Consider the following 20,700-nt stretch of genomic DNA (forward strand, 5'->3'; position numbering starts at 1 on the left):
TATAAATTGCTCTAAACATTTTGGAACTATTCTCCTAAAGTCACTGAACTGTGTCATGTCCTGTAATACTGTAAGAGGCCTCCACTAAGCAAGATCAAAGAATATTTACAGCAGTTCTTTTTGTGGTGGCAATGAACTGGAAATAAAGGGGGGGTGCCCACTTATTGGGGAATGGCTAAACAAATTATGATATGCTAATGTAATAAAATACCATAGTGCCATAAAAAAATGAAAGGAATGGCTCCAGCAAAACTTGTATGAACTGATGCAGAGTAAAGTAAGCAGAACCAAGAAAACAATCTATACAATAACATTATAAAGAAAAATGACTGAAAATTTGAGAACTCTGATCAATGCAATGAAGAACTATGATTCCAAGAACACTGATGATGAAGCAAAGCTACTCACCTTCTGCCAGAGAAGTGATTGAATCAAGATGCAGAATGAGATATACACTTTTGCAAAAAACCAATGTGATCATCTGTTTTGATTGGCTCTGCATCTTTGTTTAAAGGATTCTGTGAAATGGCAGTAAACTGTCAAGTTAGAAGAAGGGAGATGCTCATGGCACAAGGAAGAGAAATGAGAATTCATTCCAAGAGTTTCTGAAAGCCTCACACAAAAGAAGTGTTGATTTATGGTAATCATGGAAGACTTCACTCTGATGGCACATTATTTCAGGGAGTTAAGTCTGGATAGGTTCTGGAATGCTAAGCCATTCAATTGCAAGCTCTAAGATGTCCTACCACAGTGGACAGGCTACTCTTTGTAGGACTGGTGATAATGGTGTGTCTGTTGTCTTACCTAGGACCAAGCCTACTATGTTCAATAAAGAACTTCACCAGAGTTTTGGCTACTAGGTAAGGAAACTTTTGTCCTTGGATGTCATAAAACTGTCTACCAAAGCTTGGAAGTATTTTTTATTTGTGTGGGTGGATGCAGAAGACTCAGAGAAATAAAATACAAGATCTTTGAAATCTTAAAATATATAAGCCTTCAAAAGGTTGATTAGAATTGAGTTTGCTTCAGAAATATGTGTTACAGTTTAGCTTCACCAACAATCCTCAAATTATATGTTGTGAATAGAAGGACTCTTCTTTATTCTCAAATCATACTCAAATAGTTTTGTGACATCATTAATTTGGGAGTACTCTATAATGATGCATATAGCAACATTTGTCTATGACTACTCATCCCATGCAACTCTTTATCCATTGCTTTTCAAAAGTTCACCACACCAGGTTATCTACACAACATGACAGATACTTTTCTTATTTTCTCCTGATATTTCAAAGGCACAACAGAGCACCTTGGCTATCAGTATATTATCCCTGCCTATTGCCATGGGAACAGACCATCTTCTCTTCCAAATGATAATAACTAATATTTATATAGCTCTTACTACGTGCTAGGCACTACGCTAAGTGTCTTACAATTATTAACTCATTTGATCCCCACACAATCCTGGGAGGTAGGTGTTATTAACTTCATTTTACAGATAAAGTAACTGAGGCAAACAGAGGTTGAAAGAGTTGCCCAAGTGTGAAATTTAAAATTTTGACAGAAGGCAACTTTTTATTACAACAAAAGAAAATAATTCCTACTCTAGAGCCCAACTTCTTAAACTATGGGTTATGACCCCATATAAGGTTGCATAACTGAATGTGGGGATCATGAAAAATTTGACAACAATAAAAGGTGATGTATACCTATTTCAAATACCTATATACCTAGGGTCATGTAAAAATTTCTCAGGCAAAAGGGGTCATAAGTGGAAAATGTTTAAGAAACCCTGAGCTAGAACATTCTGGAGATTGGCATTAATTCTTTTAGAATTAAAAGCAGAGAACAGGAATAGAAAATTTATTTGGAAATAAAAAGTTATTTGGCAGAGAGAGAGTGAGAGAGAGAGATACAGGGTCTCACAGTTGATAAGTGTCAAGGACAAGATTTGAACTTGGCTCTTCCTGACTTTAGGCCCAAAGCCATATCCATTTTGCCACCTAGATGCTCCCATACAGTGAGGATGGACCCTACTATCTCTAAAGTAAATGTAGCTACTATATGATAGAACCTGAGACAAACCTCTGATGTATAGACAAATGTTATATATATATATATAAATATATATATATAAATATATATATTTATATATAAATATATATATATTTATATTTATATATGTGTGTGTGTGTATATATATATACACATATATATGTTTATATATATATGTATATATACACACACATATCATGTGTATGTTACATCTGTGTACATATTCTACCCACCCACCCCAAGTAGAGTGTGACCCCTTTAAGAAAAAAGACTTTCCTTTTCGTCTCTGTATCCCCGCTATGTAGCACAATGCCTGCAACATAATAGTAGTGGCACATTTAAATTGAGTAAATGCTTGTTTAATTGAATTGAAAAGAAGGCCAAAGAATGTGTAAGGAATATAATAAGGAGTAGGTAAGGTAGAATGACATAAAGTGAGATAAAAGGTGTGCAAGTGCTGTGATAAATGTTCCATGTTCATAGAAAGGCAAGATATCATATTCTGAAGGCTAAAGACAAGACAGTATCATCCAAGTAGAAAAAGTTTACAAATCCATTTATTGTGAAAGATGACTATTAAGCTAAGATGTCATGTCTTTATGACAATGTGTAGCATATGAAAATATTTCGGGCTCTTCAATCTCCAGCCTTGTCACATTAGTCCCCTTCACCCATTCTATATTCCAGCCAAACTGTATTACTAGTTATTCTCCACCTCATGCTGCACTCATCCACTACTAGGCATTCATGTGGGCTATCCCTCATGCTAGGAACAAACTCCTTCCTCTTGAAATCCTTCCCTTCCTTTCAGGCCCAGCTCCAATGGTAGCTATTCCATAAACCCTTTTGCATTCTACCCTCTCCTCCAATGCATTCTTTTTCCAGACCACATTCTCTCATTTGCCCCCAACTCATTCAATCTTGCAGCCCAGTTGGTTATGCATATAAATTTTCTATCTCTCCATAAGACTGTAAGCTCCTAGAGGACAGGGACTATATTATTTTCATCTTTTCATTCTGAGCTTAGCCCAGTGCTCTGGAAAAAAAAAAAAGGTTTTTAGTAATGTTTGTCTAATTCAATCGAATGGTTAGGAACTCTGATGGTAGACTAGTAAAGGCAAAAGACATTTGAGCAAACTAAGAATTGATTAATATTAACAACAAAAATGTAAACAGGCTGTTAATTAACATAGTAATAACATAGCCCGAGCTCAACCTTCAATATGAAATGTAGGGAAATGCTTGTCTTGCACTAGATCACAATTGCGGTCTTTCATCCATTCATTCCACAATTATTTATTGAACGCTTCATCTTCATCTCACTGCCTCTTTTGTCATTATGTCTTCAGCACTTTATAGCAAAAGGCCAGTGTGAATTCATTCACTTGCTCCAAAAAAGGAAGCCTTGGTATGAACTAAGAAAGAGCCTTTGTCTGAATGCCTTAGCCTTCCATTTTTCCATAGAGTCAGCATCACCTTGTTTCACTTAGGAGGCTCATCTGGAATTTGGGGACAAAGTAGAGAATTCTATGATGATTCTTTGACCACCTGTAAATTCAGAAAACATGGAAGATGAACAACCTGAATAGCATGCCAGTCCTTCTAAATGGAATGGCTAAACAGACTCAAGAATGATCTTCCAGGAAATAATCAGTATGATATTTGTAGCCAAAGGACCTCAGTTTAAATCTCACCTCTGCCATGTCCTTGCTGAATTCCATAGGAATTTGTTCTAACCTCCTCCATTTTACAGTTGAAGAAACTGAGTCCCAGAGAGAGTAAGTGACTTGCCCAACACAACAGATGTTATTGTTGTTGTTCAATTGTCTCAGTCATGACTGACTCTTCATGACCCTATTTGGGGTTTTCTTGGCAAAGACACTGCAATGTTTTGCCATTTCCTTCTCCAGCTCATTTTACAGATAAGCAAACTGAGCCAAGCAGGGTTAAGTGACTTGCCCACAATCACACAGCTAGTAAGTGTCTAATGTCAGATTTTAACTCAGGTCTTCCTGACTCCAGGCCAGGCACTTTATCCACTGTGTCATCTAGCTGTCCTAATGACAAAGGTAGTAGATGGCAAAGCCAGTCCTCTGACTCCAAACCCAGAGCTCTTTCCATGGTGACTCCTTGGAAAGTTCAGTTATCCTGTCTAGTCTAGTTTTCTCATCTGTAAAGGGTTTAGACTAGATGACCTCAAAGTTCCCTTAATCTTTGATCTAGGGTGAAGCTATGGATAGAGTGTTGGAATTTAAAATCAGGAAGACTCAAATTAAAATCAAGCCTTGGACATTTACTAGATGCATAACCATGGGCAATTCACAACCTCTGAGAGCATTGGTTTCCTCACATATAAAAGGGAGATAACAATAACACCTTCCTCACAGGGTCTTTGTGTGGATCGCTTAAGAGAACATATGTGAAGTACTTAGCTATTGTTCCTCTGGAAACCTGGGCAAAATGGTGCAGAATAAAATGACCTGGAGGGAATTTGGCTAATCTCAGTGGAGGAAACACCCATTCTGATGATATCAGGGATGTAGCATCAGGGCAGATCCCAAAGGTGACTGTTTCTAATTTGACTCTTGATCTCCAATACAGAGGGATACCCCTAAAATGAACACCTTGGCCAAGACTATTTATAGGTTAAAAAAGAAAAGGAATGAAAGAGCTTCTGTTTCCTTTTCCCTCCTTGTCATCTCAGAAGCCCTTCCTTGCCTTCCCATGTAGCAAACCTGGACCAGGAACATACACCCCAGAGGAGACATGAATGATGCTCTATAAATCAAGCATAGGAGAGGCCCAGCTCCCACCCTCACTGGCTTGCCCACATGACAGCCCTGTAATGGCCTATTGTTACTGTTTTCTGTCAGGCAGCCCAAGGAGAAAGGGGGTAGGGGGTTGTTTAATTAAAGGCTTTCAGCTCCTTATTTCCCAGACAGAACAGGCCTGGAGAGTGTCCTTATAGTAATGTAAATAATGAAGATGCTTGTTCTTTTATGCATCCTGGTCAAGGAAGTTGTGCTTTTTAACTTGTTAGGCCTCCAAGCCAGGCAATTCAGCATTTCTCTTTAGGCCAGCAGACAGACTGAGAATGCTGTTGCTAAAATTTGATTTAGGTGAAGCAAAGCGGGAGGATAGGCCAAGAAGCTAAGCAGTGAAATGGAATAAGCAAACCAGGCCCACAATAGTCCTCTCAGTCTATCTGCATAACCTTTGGTTCAGCTGCTCCCAAGGTTAGATTTGCATTTTAGAAGGTTAAGGGTACCCTTTTCAAGGAGTCCCATTTCTCTACCTGCTAGTCCCTGCTGGCACTGGCTGTGAGGGAAGTCAAAACCACAGCATTAAACCATCCCCTTGGAGATGATAATGTCTGGAAGCTTCCTTCAAGCCCCACTTGATTTCTTTTCTGGATTCTTTTTTCTGGGCAATGAGGGTTAAGTGACTTGCCCAGGGTCACACAGCTAGAAAGTGTTAAGTGTCTGAGGCCACATTTGAACTCAGTTCCTCCTGAATCTAAGGCCGGTGCTTTATCCACTGCACCACCTACCTGCCCATTTTCTAGATTTTTTAAAAACCAATTCAGATCACTTTTAAGTAAAATGCTATCAGCTCTTGAAATCAGAGTGGTACTGTTGATGAATTGTGAACTAGCCCAGTCCATTCTAGAAAAAATTGGAAACTATCGCCCCCAAAACTATTATACTGGGCATATCCTCTGACCTAGCAATGCCACTATACTCCCCAAAGATTAAATAATAAGCCAAAGGATTCACATGTACAAAAGCATTTACAGAAACTCTGCAGCAGCAAAGAATTGCAAATCAAAGGGGTGCCCATCAATTGAGGACTGACTAAATGAGTTATGATATATAAAAATAATGGAATTCTATAGTGCTATAAGAAATTATAAAGAGGATGGTTTCAGAGAAACCTGGGAAGACTTACATGAACTGGTGCAAAATGAAGTGAGCAGAATAAGAACAGTTTATATGATAAAAAAAAAGAATATTGTAAAGACAAACCCAACTTCAAAAGACTTAGGAACTCTGATCAATATAATGAACAATCACAATTCCAAAGGACTTGTAAGGAAGCAATGGTACTCACCTCTGGATAGAAAGGTAATAGACTCAGAGTGTAGTTAAGGCAATAAATAAAATTTTAAAATATCTATATATATATAATACACATTTATATGACATGGCCACCAATGCAGAAAGTTGTTTTGCTCACCTATGCATGTTTTTAACAGATTTTATTTTTTTTGCTTTCTCAATGAAGGGGGAGAGGAAGATGGGAAGGAGAGAGTATGGACATGAAAATAAAATATAATTGAATTTAAATAAATAAAACTCTGATAACCACAAAGTTACTGAGAACTGAGTGATCCCCACCCTCTTCCCCTTCCCAGGAAAATGAATTGCCTGGAGCTAACCAATCTTTGCCAATTTTAGACTTTTGATTGACTTATGGACCTCCCCCACCTCCCCCCCAAGCAAACTATCCCTTCCCAATGGTTCCCCACCTTACTCCCTGGACTTTATGTTATTATGTAAAAGGGTCCACCTACATTAAGTAGTTTCTATTTAGAGTTAAGTAGCATCTGTACTTAACTCAGGAGCAGTTCTACGGTTTTGTGGTAAAAATTAATTGTGATAAAATTATTATTGCAGTTTTTAGAATCTAAATTCCTTTGAATTAGCTTATTTGGAAACAATCTGGGGATTGCATAGGCTAAGTTTAGAGTTAAGAGTATTTATCTGTATTTCTCTTTTTTCCTATTTCCTTATCTTTGATTTTATTAGTTTCACCTTTGTTGTTTAATTAATTCCCAAGTAATAAAATCTGATCCTTCTGTGAATTAAAGCTGTAAGGCTCCTTTCTCATTGGCCTGGGAGAAATATCTAAAAAGGGCAGTTCAGAGGGGAGGGTGAACCTAAATAGTCCCTCATATTTCTGGGACCCCAATATTTAGGTGAGTCACCCAATTAATGCTCCATATATCAAATTTTGGCCCTCACAGTTTCTTTTGTTAAAGATTCATTTACCCTTTGGTTCTGTTACCCCATAAAAACCCTGTCCTCAGTTCCCATCTTTCGGTATTCCTAGCTTCTTGCTTTGTGATACCATGAGCTATAGTTCCTCTGCCCGGATTAAAGACCTTATTTCTCCTATATGATTGTTCCTTAATTTCCAGGTTAATATATGGGGGCTCGGGGCAGCTAGGTGGCATAGTAGATAGAGCACCGGCCCTGGAGTCAGGAGTACCTGAGTTCAAATCCAGCCTCAGACACTTGACACTTGCTAGCTGTGTGACCCTGGGCAAGTCACTTAACCCCCATTGCCTCACTAAAAAAATAAAAAATAAAAAAAATATATATATGGGGGCTCATCCAGGATTTGAAGACTCTGTGTCCAGCCATCCACCATTGTTGATCTCCGGATGCTTGGTGCCAGAAAGAATCTTTTGTGTTCCAGTCTGGACTAAAATTTGGAGGCCTGGCCTGAGTAAGCTCTCAAATTCAGAACTTGTGTCCTTTTCACTTGAGTTCCTAAAAGCTCTTTGATTGGGGATCTGGTTATATCCATGGATGACTTTGTAATGTGTCCATTCTGGACAGGCTCCTAAAGGGGATGGCTGCAAGTTGCTTTTAATGGACCATATGTGGCCACTCCAACAGGTCCTGGAAAGGACGGCTGTGGAGTTTTGTTTTCCAGTCATGTACCACATGATTGCAAGTACTTGGAAAATTAGCAGAATTCAAGTTCAACGCAACAACCCATAGTGGGGTCTCCTCTTTTTGAGTTTACTATTGATTCTGCCAGTCCAAAAGTTAAAGGCCCTGAGTGGGACTTGGCTTTTTTTCTTTCTCTTTTTTCAATGGCATTTTGAATCAATTAAGCAAGAATCTGAATCTGAACCCCCCTCCCTTTAAAACAAAAAGGGGGGGAGGAAAATAGGATTTTTGATAGGACATTTTGTCCCTCAAAAAAAGGTCTAATTTTTTTTTAAGTGGGACAATGAGGGTTAAGTGACTTGCCCAGGGTCACACAGCTAGTAAGGGTCAAATGTCTGAGGCTGGATTTGAACTCACTCCTGAATCCAGGGCTTGTGCTTTATCCACTGCACCACCTAGCTGCCCCCAAGGTCTAATTTTTTAAGGAAAAAAAGAGGACCAATTGATCTGTTTCAAATTCATAATTCTTTGAAGATAGAGGAAGACTTGATTTGTGCATGCTAAATTATCTTAAGAATCTTTACCATTATTATTGTTTTTGTGTCTGTCCTTTAGAATGTTATTTGTGTTAAAATGTTCAATATATGTGTGTGTGTCCTTGCTATTCATCTGAGTTCTTTATCTTGCATTCAGTAATCTGCCACTCAAAGCAGAATGTCAGAAAGGTAATTTACACAGAGGCAGAGAGTGAACTATAGTTTCATTTTATTTTTACCTGTTTTTAGGAAATTTATTAAAACTTTAATTGAGAATTGATCTCCAATATTAGAATATTTTAAATTCAGTTTTATGAACCCCAAAATCAAGGTTAACCAGGTTCTTTTTAAATTTGGGGAACTATCTGGCTTTTCAGTCACCAGTATTTATCAACCATGTAAAAATGCATTATTGATAATAATGGTCTGATATGAAATGCTAGTAGATGGGCTTCAGAGAAATTGAGAATTTTACCATATGGAAATAGTTCCAGTTGTAATTGCATTTATTCATCTTATTTTAAGTGAATAGTCTTCTACTAAAGTGTGTGAGTTTTTAAAGTCAGTTTATTTTGAGATTTGCATTGAGACAAAGTTGTTTAAAAATTTGGATCTGGAAATTTGTTTATTGCATGATTTTAAAAGAAGTTACTTTAGTAATGTGAATATTTGATAATTATATAGTATTCTTTTGGGCTATAAATCGTTATAGATGCAACTATTTTGAATCTACAAAGAAGTGATCTCAAAGTCAGGAACATCTAGGTTCAAGTTTTTCCTCTGGGATACTCCCTATCTAGGTTTAATGAATGTATGATTCCGGGAAAAATCATTTGACTTCTAGTTATTAATAGCAAGAACAAATTTTAAAATGCCCAAAACTGGAAGTTTCCCTAATATGGCAGAGAAACTTGTTCCATTTAGCAGTGGAACCATTTCATAGCTTTTCTCAACTGTTAAACAGTTACTGTTGAAATAATTACACACGTTAATAATGTTGTGGTAGTTTAAAACAACTTTGTTTTAACTTTGTTAAACTTTTACTTTTTTCTTCAAGCTCCAAAGGTATTTCAAGTTTTCATACCCCTAGCAATTCAAATATTATGATGAGTTTGTATGTTTAATAACTTTTAAATGATAGATGTTTGAGTAAGTTTTATTTCAAAATAGGATATTCAAATGGAACTTGTTTTACTATCTAGTGTTTTTGTTAAAACAATTATGCTGTTTTAACCTTTTTCTTTCCCTTATAATTCTATTTCATTGCCAGGATTACAAACTTCTGTAGCATTCATCTACTTTTTAAGTGTTGTCCTAACTATCAATGGTATTTTTAGGCAAAAAGTGTGAATTATCAGAGCCAACCTTAATGAGGTATCATCTATTTTTTCCTTAAAGATATGATTACCGTTACAATTAATTTCTAATGAAAATGTAAAAAGATGTGCCTCCCCACCTTCTAGGCTGTGACTTTCACCGCATATATAGAACTCTATTTAATTCTCTCCCCATAATGATATCCAGCTCTCCCTCTTTCTGAAAAGCTCTCTACTTTCCCCTATACCTTGACAGCCTCTGTCTTAATCTGCTCTTCTCCACCCCTGGAAATCCCATCCATTAACTCTTCTGACACTGGAAAGGGTCTTAGTGCCCTTGGACCCTCTAAACCTCTTCCTTGAGTCTCATAGTATTTCCTTTCCAGAGGCAATTAGGCTTCTTATTAAGGATTACCTGTCCTCTGGTCTTTTAGTTCCCTGCACTAGGTAATTCTGATCCTTCCTGTTGGTGAGCTTCTAATTATTTGTTATATAAAATGTGAATTTATATTTTTAGTCCAACCCCATCATTTTTTATTTTCCAATTTAATCATTTTATCGATTTGGCAGTTCTAGAGTTTATCTACATATATCATTTTTTCTTAGTTATTTCTTTGTTTTCAAAAAAGTATTTTTCAATAAAATCAAGAAATAAACTACTTGGGAAAGCACTCTCAATTTGACAGAAACTGCTGAAATACTTGAAAGAAGTCCCCAAAATTGTTTGGACCATTATTTTATACCATGTGCCACAATTAACCAAAAAGCATATTAGACAGGAAAAAGGTCACACCAACAAAACAAAAAAAAACAGAAGAGAACAGGTACTTTTCACAACTATAGTTATACAGAGAATTGTTTAGCAAACAAGGGATAGAGTGGAGAGCAAGAGATAAAACAGATTATTTGAATTAAAAGGATTCGAAAGCCTTTTGCACATAATAACAAAGCCTACCCCATTGGGCTATTATGAAGGTCAAATGAGATATTAATTGTAAAGCACTTAGCATAGTGCCTGGCACATAGGAAGTGTTATATAAATGTGTGGTTTTGTTTGTTTTTTCTTTGTTTTTGTTTTTTTTTTGAAGGCAATAAGGGTTAAGTGATTTACCCAGGGTCACACAGCTAGTAAGTGTCAAGTGTTTGAGACCAGATTTAAACTCAGGTTCTCCTGAATCCAGGGCTGGTGCTTTATTCACTGTGCCACCTAGCTGCCCCTGCTATATAAATGTTAATTATTATAATTATGAGAAGGAAAAATGTCTGAGAAAATACCTGCAGTATATATGTCTAGTCTAGTCTCTGTTATCAATACTTCTTTTTTTTTATTTTGTTTTGTTTTTTTGTGGGGCGATGAGGTTTAAGTGACTTGCCCAGGGTCACACAGCTAGTAAGTGTCAAGTGTCTGAGGCCAGATGTGAACTTAGGTCCTCCTGAATCCAGGGCCAGTGCTTTATCCACTGTACCACCTAGCTGCCCCCCTAACAATGTCCTTCTTAAAATGGGATAACCTGATTTAAACATGATGTGGTCTGACCATAGCAGAGTATGGTGAGACTATCACCTTTTTATTCCTGGAAGCTATGTCTTTCTTAATGAGGCCTGAGGATTCTCACTGCCTTTACTGAAATAAAGCATATGTTTCCTGAGCCTGGTAATATGAAGAGTGTTTGCCACCCATAAACACAGCTGTCTTTCCTAAATAAAAAGCTAACAGTAAGCAAGAACCATTCAAAAGCTAAAGCTCATTCAGAAGAATGAGTAAGGTAGCCTCAAATGGCCCTGACAAGATCACTACATGAAATGGATCAAATTGGAAGTATGCCTCCTGGTACAAGCTCAAACCTCTTTGAACACCTAGTTTCTTGAACCCTTAGCCACCTTCAGACTTGGGTTTCAGATGCCAATGCCCCTGAATTGCCCACCTATATTTATGTATTTAAGGAACACCTCATCCTTTGGCCTCTGCTTGCTTGTAATCTGGTACTAGCTATTCAAATAACTAAAGGTATTGCCTGGAACAACTAATTTCTTACTTTCTCATCTTCCTACAAGCTATTACCCCCTACAGATGGCCTCCTTCCCAACAGCTATTCACTTTTCTGTCATTCTGCTCCCTAAGTCTCAGCCACACAGGTAGGACTTTGGAAATTGTCAGTCAATGAGCATTTATATGCACATACTTATAATTCTTTTTTTTTGTTTTTGTAGGGCAATGGGGGTTTAAGTGAGTTGCCCAGGGTCACACAGCTAGTAAGTGTCAAGTGTCTGAGGATGGATTTGAACTCAGGTACTCCTGAATTCAGGGTCGGTACTTTACCACTGCGCCACCTAGATGCCCCTTATCATGCCTTTTACTTGTGCCAAGCTTTGTGCTATGTTCTGAGGAACATAGTTATTGACTTAAAGGAACTCACATACTGATGAAGGAGACAATACAATGTGCAAAATACATCCCCCATAAAAGGTCTCAAATAGGTCAAAGTAGGAGGAAAAGAACCCAAATGTTCAAAAACCCTAAACAAGATATGATACATGAACATAGTGAATCATAAGAAATGATAAACATGAAGAATTCAGAGGAACATGGAAAGACTTAGAATTTATGCAAAGTAAGAAAAATAGAACCAGAAAAACAAATATGCAGGAACTAAAATAACATCAACAGAAAGAACAATAACAAAAAAGTTGTTTAAAAAAAGGTTTTCGGGGCAGCTAGGTGGCACAGTGGATAGAGCACCGGCCCTGGATTCAGGAGGACCTGAGTTCAAGTCCGACCTCAGACACTTAACACTTACTAGCTGTGTGACTCTGGGCAAGTCAATTAACCCCAATTGCCTCACCAAAAGAAAAATAAATAAATAAAATAAATTTTAAAAGGTTTTAGCAGCTGTTATGGGAAATAGATTGGGGGTGGGGGAAGGGTCCTTAGGTATTCCTCTTTAAAGAATTACAACTCTCGGGGCTGGCTAGGTGGCGCAGTGGATAAAGCACCAGCCCTGGATTCAGGAGTACCTGAGTTCAAATCTGGTCTCAGACACTTGACACTTACTAGCTGTGTGACCCTGGGCAAGTCACTTAACTCCCATTGCCCTACCAAAAAAAAAAAAAAAAAAGAATTACAACTCTCACACACAATCCAATTTAAATAAAGATGGTCTTTTATTTAGGCACTTAGAGAAAGTGACCGAGAGGGAAGTCAAAAACATCTCTTCAACGGGGAGATGTCTTCTACAGATCTTTCTCTTTGAATGGAAGAAAGGCCAAAGCTTTTATAACGGATAGATGGGGTGACCAGCTGACAATGGGAAGTTCCTTTGGGAGTGGGGTGGGGAAAGATTCCTGAGAGTTAGGGGGATTTTCTTTTGGAATGATAGTCCTGACCTCTGGAGTTCTCTCTGTTTCCTAGCTCAGGTAGTAGCCACACCTAACTGACTTTCTTGCTATAGAATTTAATCTCCCCTAATTTCTTAGGTGTGTCCCTCCTGATATGTAATTTGCCAATTTAAACTTTAATAGTCCCTTAATTCCTAGATATGTCCCAAACTCCATGTCAGCAACCAAGCTTAGCCACAGAAGCAATGAAAAAATGATCCTACCACCTTTCATTAGAGGGTGATGGATTATGAGTGTGGAATATTACATATATTTGTCAGCCATTATCTATATGTTACTAACATTCCCTTTTAATCTTTGTTATTCATAAGGCAGGGGATGGGGGAGTAATAGATTTAATATGAATGCAATATAAAAATCCCGTCATCTCTAGCCTCTGCTTTTCCATCACAATACCTTGAGAACTTTTTTGTACTTTGCTGATAGCCTCCAAAAAGCATTGAAGACAACCCCAGTGTATGGATTAATTTCAGTTTAACAAGTGTACCTTTGAACAGGTTGTCCCCCATGCCTGAAATGCCCTTCCTCCTAACCTCTGACTTTTAAATCCCTAGCTCTCTCAACGCTCAGCTTACATATTCCTTCTCCAAGAGACCATTTATTATTCTGCTACTTGTTAGTATTCCCCCCAATTACTTTTATTATTAAAATTTATTATAAAAATTACATCTCTTATTATAGATGTGAGCTCCTTAAGAGTAGGGACTATTTCTTGTCTTTGTACCTATAGTGCTTAGTACAGTGTCCGGCATATACTAGGTGTTTAATAAATGCTTGTTGACTTGATTTTTATATATTCTGTGTTTATTTAAATGTATATGTGTTGTTTCAGTCCAGTAGAGTGTTAACTGCTTAAGGGCAGGGACTATTTTATTTTGGTCTTTGTATGTAATACACCCAGGAAGCACTTATACTAATGCATGTTGAATGGAATGGAATCAGAGCATGGGAAAGAACTTCAGAAGTCCTCTAGTCCAGGCTGCCATAAAAACAAATTCCCTCTACTATATCTGTGGCCAGTTTTTATCCAACGTCCAGTTGAAGACCCCTAGTTTGAAGGAATCCACTCTCTCCTAAAAGGTACCCTCATTCTGCTTTGGAAACCTTAAGTTGTTAGGAAGTCTGCCCTTTCAGCAAGGTTGTCTGCCTCCTATCATTGCTTCTAGCTGTGCCCTCTGGACCCAAGAAGGTCAAGTCTAATCAATCCTTCTTTCACTTGCCAGATCTTCAAATACTTGAAGTCAGTAATCATCTGCCCCCTCAGTTTTCTCTTCATCCTCAGTTCCTTCCAGAGATCCATTACCCTTGAATTTTGTCTTGGCACTAGACCTCCAGGGTTCAGGAAGAGAGAGTGAGGTTGATGACTCTGTGCAACTCTGCTTCACGCACAACTGAAGACATCACCCTCAATGTCACTGGTCCTCTTTGGAAAATGAAGGAACAACAACAATATAATTGAGTCAGTTTTTTGAGCCAAGTATCTATCTTACTTTGTAGCCACCAGCTTAAAACTTTGCTGCCAATTGCAAAGGTCGGGCATCACACCCCCTCCCAGTACCCATTTCTATGTTTTCTTCCCCTTTTAGAATGTAAGCTCCTTGGGGCAAGGATTGTCTTGCTTGCTTATATCTCTAGTACTTTGAGCAGTGCCTGACATATAGTAAGTGTTTAATGAATGTTTTATCTCTCTGTTTATCTAGCTAATTAAAAACAAAAGAAGTCTCAGACATGGTTCCAGATTGTAAGGAATTTACAGCCAAATTAGGGAAATAAGACTGACATTTCTGAAACAATTAGAAGAAGAAAAATTTTTAAACATCTTTCACATGAAACTTAAAAAAAAAAAAAAGTTGATACAATGCCTCTACTCAAAAAACCACAGCAACATTAATAATACACAGGGAGCCACTGATTAAGATGGATTCCCAATTCCATATCTTAGTACCCAGACCCTCATTACAAAACCATAACTCAGAGGCTTTGGTTTTGTGTCTGTCTGTGTGATCCATATAACCTACAGTCCTAACCACACAAAGGAAAAAATACTATTTTCAGACTCAACTCCAGCCTTCCAGGTCTCACAGAAACACTCATCCCACATGGGCATCAGATCAAGCTGAACTTTGCCAAAGTTTGTGGATCCTCACTTCTCTGGTCATTGCTACTTAGGATAATGAATGGTATGAAGAATTCAAGATCAAGTTTGAATTATGCTTTGGAGCCAAGCCACAAGAGAGTTAAGGAAAATAAAAAGAAACAATATGAAGGGCAATCCTCTCGGGATCCTATTTTAGCTCCGCATATGAAGGACACCATAGCATCTGCCATTGTACACATTATTTTGCACATAGGCAGAGAAACATTCTCACCAGCTGTTCTCAATCTGAAGCTTTCGCTCTGCTTCATAAACAAAACATTCAGGAACAGATTGAAGCATCCAGGTGTTCAGATAACTTAATCCGGGCTGAGCAATGCAAGAAGAGAATGGAAGTGTGTAGCAGGGATGGAAGGAAAGGAGAGGAAAGAGGGAGACAGAGAAAGAGATGAAGAGAGATGGAGAGATTAATAAAAACAGGGAAAATAGGGAAAGAGAGAAAAAAGTGAAAGAAGAGAGGGTGAAAAGAGAAGAAAAAAGAGTCTAATCTGAAACTAAAATGAATTTCATTTAACTCCCTCCATTAGTGGTTTTTCAAGCAAAGGATAAATTAAGAACCAGTTAGGCATGTTGTAGAGGGAATCCTCTTTCTGGCATAGGCTGGACCAGAGAAGGGGTTTTGTGGATCTGTGAACTTATTTTTTACAATTTTGATAACTATATTTCAATATAATTGATTTCCTTTGTAACCCAATGTATTTTATTTATTTTATGTAAAAAAATATTACTGTGAGAGAGGTTCCCTAGGCAACACCAGGTGTTCAAAGGGCTCCATGGCACAAAACAATTAAGAAGTGCCACACTTTAGGGTCTCTGAGTTCCTTTCCAGCTCCAGAATTCTATGATTTCTTTCTAAAATATATTGGGAATTAAATCAAATTTATAAGAATCCAAGTCATTCCCCAATTGAGAAATGTCCAAAGGATATGGACAGGCAGTTTTCTGATGAAGAAATCAAAACTATCTATTGCCATATGAAAAATTGCTCTAAATCACTATTGAATAGAGAAATGGCAAATTAAAACAATGCTGAGGTACCACCTGACACCTATCAGATTGGTTAATATGACCAAAAAGGAAATAATAAATGTTGGAAAAACTGTGGAAAAAATTGGAACACTAATGCACTGTTGGTGCAGCTGTAAACTGACTCCAACCATTCTGGAGAGCAATTTGGAATTATGCCCCAAGGGGTTATAAAACTGTGCATACCCTTTGACCCAGCAATACCACTATTAGATCTTTTCCCAAAGATGATCATAAAAAAAGGGAAAAGGACCCACATGTACAAAAATATTTATAGCTGCTCTTTATGTGGGGCCAAGGAATTGGAATTGAGGGGCTGCCCTATCAATTGAGGAATGGCTGAACAAGTTGTGGTATATGAATGTAATGGAAATCTATTGTCTGTAAGAAACAATGAGCAGGTAGATTTCAGAGAAACCTGGAAGGACTTGTATGAACTGATGATGAGTGAGATGAGAAGAACCAGGAGAACATTGTACACAGTATCATCAACATTGTGTGTTGATCAACTGTGACAGACTTGATTCTTCTCAGCAATATAATGGTACAGATAGTTCCAAAGACTCCATGAATGGAAAGACTCCCAGATCCAGAAAAAAAAAAAGAACTGTGGAATATGGATGCAGATTGAACCATACTATTTCTTTTGTTTTTGGGTGCTGTTGTTTTTCTTTTTGAGGTTTTTCCTTTTTGCTCTGATTCTTCTGTTATAATAAGAACTTATGCAGAAATACGTTAATGTTATTATATCATATAACCTATATCAGATTGCTTGCTGTCCTTGGGGAAGAGGTAGGGGGAGGAGAAGGAGGGAGAAAAAATTTGAAACTAGAAATCTTATAAAAACAAATGTTGGGGCAGCTAGGTGGTGCAGTGGATAGAGCACCAGCTCTGAATTCAGTAGGACCTGAGTTCAAATCCGATCTCAGACACTTGACACTTACTAGCTGTGTGACCCTGGGCAAGTCATTTAACCCTCATTGCCCCGCAAAAAACAAACAAACAAACAACGCAAAAAAAATGTTGAAAACTATCTCTACATGTAACTGGAAAAATAATAAAGTACTTTCATAATTTAAAAAAAAAGAATTCTGTGATTTCTCAAGCAGCTACCTGGAGGAAGGCCACAAAGCTATACAGTGATACTCATAATAATAAGTCCTTTATGTTGTGATTTATTGTCACAAATCACTAACCCCTATCCACTTAATGAAATAAAAGGGTATCAAACTTTTAGTAGCCTATTTGTAACTTGTAAGAGTATGGAGCAAAAAGCACTTTCAGAACTTGAATGGTCTCATTTGTAGTATATAAGGGACAAATAAGAGATACTGAGAAATGTAAGAGTATGCCCCTTTGAAGAGGTAAGGAAAAGTGAGGGATTTGCTCCCTTTTCCCTCTCCTAAAAGCCTAGAGGAGAAGTTAAAAACCAGGATCCCAGCCTGAAAATAAATTTTGAGGATGAAGAGTTGGGGAGCTAGATCAAAAGTCCAGCTCCCCTAGAGATAAGGAGGCCTCTGGACTGAGACTTTTGTGGGGAGAATACAATTTGGTCCTAAGGTAATACCTCTGGTTCTTTCTCTAAAGCGCTTGGCAGTTCCTAAATCAAGAATTTCAGCTTAGCCAGAAGCTAAGCTTCCAAAAACGAAAGGCCAAATGAAAAAACAACATGCCAGCAAGAGCAGGCTCAATGAACCTGGCTGAGCAAACTCACTCAGCCAAACACATCTCTTCCATCCAAGAATGCATGAGACTATCACAAGCATACATCAAAAGAAGAGATCAGGAGCCCTACAGCTTCAGAGGTGTGTGGTCCATTTGCCATATCCTCCTGTGAGGGCATCATAGCATTGCCATTTGCATGTCACTTAGTATATATAAAGAGAATCCTTTCCACCATCTGGTCTCAATCTAAATGTGCTCTGCTCTGTAAAACATTCAGGCACAGATTGGAAGTGCCCCGGTGTTCCAGATTGACATATCTAGAGAGGAAGAGTCGAAGTGTCCTTTTGTACAATCTCTATTCATTTTCCCCATTCTCCTGTGTTTATAGGAGAGTGTGCTCTAAATTTATAGGGGGAATGTTCTATAGTCAATTTTTTGTACTATGTTATTATAGTAAATGATTTGTTGTTTCTGGGTAATTGTGTTCTCTGGCTGACTATTGAAATGTAACTATATCACTGAGGGCTCAAGCCCTAATATATTAATACTTACATAATGTCTTCGAACCTTGAGGTGGAGGAAGATTGCAGGTAATCAAAATGGGTTACTGCACTGTAGGACTCATCCAGAATCTTTATCATGACTCTTTTGGTATCCACTGGAGAATTTTTTTTTTTCTTTTCTTTTTGGTTGTAATTCAGCAGTAGTTTCCTGGTGTGTTACCTTTATAAGTCAGACCCACTTGGCTTGAAGTAACTTTTGCGTGGTTCAATGCTCTGATACTTATACCATTATATTACAATGTCTATTATGAGAATAAAAATTAATATGATCGAAATGGATTTCTAGAAACAGTGATGCCTAACAATACATCTAGTACCACACAGCGGGTTCTTGATTAAAGAGAGTGCCTTATGACTTAGAAATACTTATGAGAGAACTCATAAGGGGAGGGGAGAATTCCTATTAATATACTTATTTGTTCATTCATTCCCTTTTACTCTTGAGCAGAGACTACTTGCCCTATCTGTGATATTAACCCAGAAAGGTTTTCTGAGATTCTAAAGAATTTCAGGTCCATAGATAAGGTTTTGCTTAATGGTCTAGACACTTCTGTTTTGGGGAACCCCATGAAATTCTGGAATTTTTCTGAGTTTGTTCATTTTTTTAAGTTAGCAGGCAATGCAAATATTATCGTCTCCATGTTACAATGAAGAAACTGAGGCCTCAGATGAATTAAATGATTTGCCTAAGATTAGTAAATGCCAAAGTTGGTACTTGAAATCAGTTTGCCTGGTTTCAGGTCTAGCATTTTCCATAACACCTCACCTCCATTGATTATATCTAACTTATCCTTTTAACCTATCTCTATAATCTTATTTTGGAGGCCTCCCTCAAAAGAGAATTTCTGAAATTGTGGAACCTTCCTTTGGATAACACATTCAGATATTTTATTCTAGAAAAACCCTCCCCATTTTTTATCTCAGTGCTTTGGTTTCCATGGACATGGCTCAGGACTTCAGGTGAGTATCTCCCAGTCTAATAAGCTGCTGTACTTTACCCGGTCCCCCCATAAGTCTCTTGCAAGTCAGATTTACTCTTCATGTGGCATAATGGAAAGAGTGTGAACTTTGTTCTATGGCCAGCTTTGCCATAAACTAGCTCTGTGATTTGGGGCAAGTCATTAACTTGACACTATACCACCTAACTGCCTCTTTATAAATATGTTTTTAAATAAAATGAATAATTATAAATAACTGATATAACATAAAAATTAATTTTTAAATGAAAAATAGAATGACAAATGAAGGAATAAGAAAATTGTTAGAAACTATTTTGCCTAATTATATGCCAATGAATTCATATCTTAATGAAGCATATGACTTTTCCAAAAATATACAATATGGCTGAACATAATAAGAATTAAGTTTAAATAACCTGAGAGAAAAGACCCCTATTTGTACTCTTCTCAGAGCCCAAAAGACAGAGAGTGAGTTTGGTTTCAAGCCCCACAACTTTGTTTCCTGAACCTCCCAGCAGGGAGCCACCCAGCATACAAGGCTCTGAGGAGCTGAGGTCCCTAGAACATAGGCCAGAGCAGGGCTTGGAGCAGGGCCTATATTTTATGGGAGTCGAGCTAAGCTGGGAGTTTACCTTGAGGCACCCGAGGTGATTCCCACATGACCCTGATGTTCAAATCCCGACTTAAGTTTTGTTTCTTGACAAGTTATGTATGGTTAAGTATAACACAGCACTCTTCTAGTGAGGAATGGGAACATTCTTGCCCAGAATAAGGTTAAGGTCTAGTGTCACAATCTGATTGGTTGACTGGTGCAATCTGATTGGTCCTTACAGTTACCATATATGGGAGGTTGGTCTATATGCTATGACTGGTTGTTTTTGTAATGCTGTATGTAAATGGGAACTGTAATGTGAATGGTTTAAGAGGGAACTTTGGTGGATATAAATACTGCAGGACCTCACTTCAGTACACTCTCTGGCACATTCAGAAGAGTGCCCATCTTCAAAGATGAATAAAGATGCCTTCACCCACCCTCTGCAGCCTGCCTGGATTCTTTGAGCTGCAAGCTGCATAGCAACAGTGTTAAACAATTGCTAACACTTGGAGCTGTGCACACCATTTGAGCTGTTAGCTGCTTTTCCTAAAACCCACCTCAGAAAAAGAAATGGAATATGCACAAATGAACTTCTAAAGGAAAAAAAACAGATCAGAGGGACATTAGAAGTGAATTCTACCAAATATTCACAGAACAATTAACATTGTATAACTAATTAATATTGTATAAACTATTGGCAAAGTAGGGATCTATAAATTCCTCCTATGAAAAAAATACTTTTAAAACATAACC

The sequence above is a fragment of the Dromiciops gliroides genome, chromosome 1 (genome assembly GCF_019393635.1).
Source record: "Dromiciops gliroides isolate mDroGli1 chromosome 1, mDroGli1.pri, whole genome shotgun sequence".
In the NCBI taxonomy this organism is placed as follows: Eukaryota; Metazoa; Chordata; class Mammalia; order Microbiotheria; family Microbiotheriidae; genus Dromiciops; species Dromiciops gliroides.